We start from the raw sequence: 3,108 nt of genomic DNA on the forward strand, positions 1-3,108 counted from the left end.
GACACTCATTATTTTTGTACATGAATTACTATACAGGCGCCCTAGTCCCAGTATATGCCATATGGATGATCATCCATACCTTTTTTTGTTACTGATTATTATTAAAAATATATTTCATATTATTTATTACTATTAGTTATTTAATACTGTTGTGATACTTAGGACTTTTAATAATGCCATTAACTACATGTATATGACGGTTGAAGGGCTATAACCCCCCAAACCAACTCCCCCGATCAATTACCTCCTTTTATCCCCAAGACTTTCATCCCCCAGCATTTCACCCCCTATCACAATAAATAGCAACTATACGACCAAACATTCAACCCTTTAACAACCATACAAACGTAATTATTAATTTAACTAAGGAGTTCATTATTTAACTTAATGACGTTAATATTAGTGATACGTACTATTATTAATTAATATATATCATCAATTACGAGAGAATAATTTTTTGCATCCAAGTCAGTATTTTGAATCTTTCCACTACAAATATGCCGTTAATATTACTTGAGAAGATTTTTCTATGATTCTATTGGATTTTTGTGATGTTAAAACACATACATTAAAAATTAGATATAATGAACCTATTTATTTTGGATATGCATAACTTTATTTCACCGTATTTAAGGAGTTATCCGAAATACTTCTCAGACATTTATTATAATACCATGTGTATACATGATCAATATAATTAATCCATAAGTTCCTCGTATAAATAACCTACTAAAACTCAATGTTTTAATAAATTTTTGTCATGGGATTAAGGAATTTAGATTAGATATTATTATAAATATTTATTGTATATCATGGATATGGTTAAGCAATCAGGCTAAATATTTATTTTAATTGAACTTTTTATTTATTTTAGTATTAAAATTTTGATGATTTATAAAACTCATAATTACTTTCCGATTCGAACTTGAAAGTTTTATAGCTCAACAACCGCTCCAGTCAACCATAACATTCATTTATTACTTTGGCCCTCTATCATTTACTAACTATACTTATCAATAATAAAAATAGAAAAAGATGGAAGGTTAAAGGGTTCAGGGGGCATTTGGTCGGGTCTTAAAGGCCGAGTGGTAGTTTGTTTGGGGGGAGGTGGCTTGTTCCCGTGTGGGGCTCGTAAAAGTAAAGGAATCAGTTCCTGAACAGCAATAAGTAGTTAAAAATTGTAGGGGCGCTACAAACATACAAAAAAGGAGATAGGGATAAATTCCGAATTTTTATGGAATTAATATTAATTCAAGTCACGGATAATCTTTTATATTTCCGAAGTGGTAGTTTCAAACATTTTTCCCGCTTTACTCGAATCAATTGAAATTCTCATCTATCACCTCACAAAATTTTATGAAACTAGGCCATACAGTATTTGTGTAATTTAATTATCTTTTATTTTTATTTTTACAATCTTAATTACAGTAACTTTTATAATTCCAACTAACTATAATTTTTGGTAGATAATTATTAATATGTAGATATTTTATGTAGTTTCATACATCCGCTTTAATTTATGTTAATTAATTGTTGTTATTATTATACATAATTATAGTCAAGGATAATCGTTTATATTTTCGTAGTAGTTCTTTTGTGTAAATATATATTCTGTAGTTCGAAATGGTATTTTCGGATTTATTTATTTAGATAATATATATATGAAGTTTTAATAATACATATATAATAATTATAATTGTTATTATTTGATGAATAAAATCTTATTATAAATATTAAATATAATACAGTACAATCCTTTTTTCTCTATAAACTTTTCTTTAATTTTAAGAATTTATTGATGAACTAGAATGCGCTGTCTTTAAACGATATAATTTGAAATATTCTTTTAATTTATGTCGTTGATATCGTAGCAAATACTTGAATGCAACCAGAAGACATATGAGACTAATAATCAATACTCCAATAATGCTACAAATGATTGTTATATTAATATTGTCGTATAAGTAATTACTAAATAAAACATTGTTTCCTTCAAAATCTTCCATATAGTTTTAAGTAATTAATTGGCATCATTAAATAAGTTATACATTGTTGGAATTTTTTGAATAAGTAACTTTTTTGAAAGCTTAAGTCTTATAATTTCCATATTTTTATTGACAATTTATTATTATCAATTTCATTAAAATAAAATATACTTTATTAATTTTTTAATGTTTCAACTTTTGAAATGAACAATCTAAAATAGTAATACATAATAATAATATAAACAATTTTTTATTAACTAATAATTCTAATATGAATGAAATATTATATTAATTCAAATGAATTAATAATTATAATATCAAATATGTATGAAATATTTAATAATTATATTATTTTATAATAAATTGTACTCTTCTCATCGCATACATAAAAAAGATTAAAAAAATATACACTGATTCTGTAATATATTCTTATAGTTCTTTATTTGGGACTCTTCCCTTGTCCCTGTTCTATCCTTCCCCCCATCTATACATATATATCTTCGGTACTCTAATACTAAAGTACTCCGCTAGGGGTAATATGCATATCTAAATATATACAACATCCCCCTTTTGTTACATAAACAATTTTTTTTTGAAATACAAATATAAACAGTCCATCTTTTCTTTCTTCAAAACTCCACCTTTCGTACTTGTGCCAGAGCTCTGACGTATGCTTGCTTTCCTATTCTTACGCTCACCCTTCTCCAATTTCTCTTTTCGATGTAGGTTGTTTAGGTCTGGTACCTTTACGATGTCCCCTCTCTACAAGTTTATTTTTTGAACCACTCGATGATGTTCATTATAATAATTTTCACTAGCCTCTCGTTGCTGTTCCTCAATTTTTCTCAGTTCCTCATCATCCAGCTACCTTATAATCCTTGTCACCTATGTTCTCACCTCCCTAATAAAGAGGCGCTGAGCAAGTAATTTTCAATTTTGCAATGGAGCCGACCTGTACGCCAGTCTTCTACATCTCGATTTTTTTTTCAAAAAGTACTTTACAGTTTGCACGCTTCTTTCAGCTAAACCATTCTTGTGTAGCTGTTTTGGACATGAGAAAATCTGATTAAACCCCCATTCATGTGAAAAACGGCTAACAATGACCATATTTTCAAGTTAAGAA

Source organism: Lepeophtheirus salmonis, chromosome 8, assembly GCF_016086655.4.
Source record: "Lepeophtheirus salmonis chromosome 8, UVic_Lsal_1.4, whole genome shotgun sequence".
In the NCBI taxonomy this organism is placed as follows: Eukaryota; Metazoa; Arthropoda; class Copepoda; order Siphonostomatoida; family Caligidae; genus Lepeophtheirus; species Lepeophtheirus salmonis.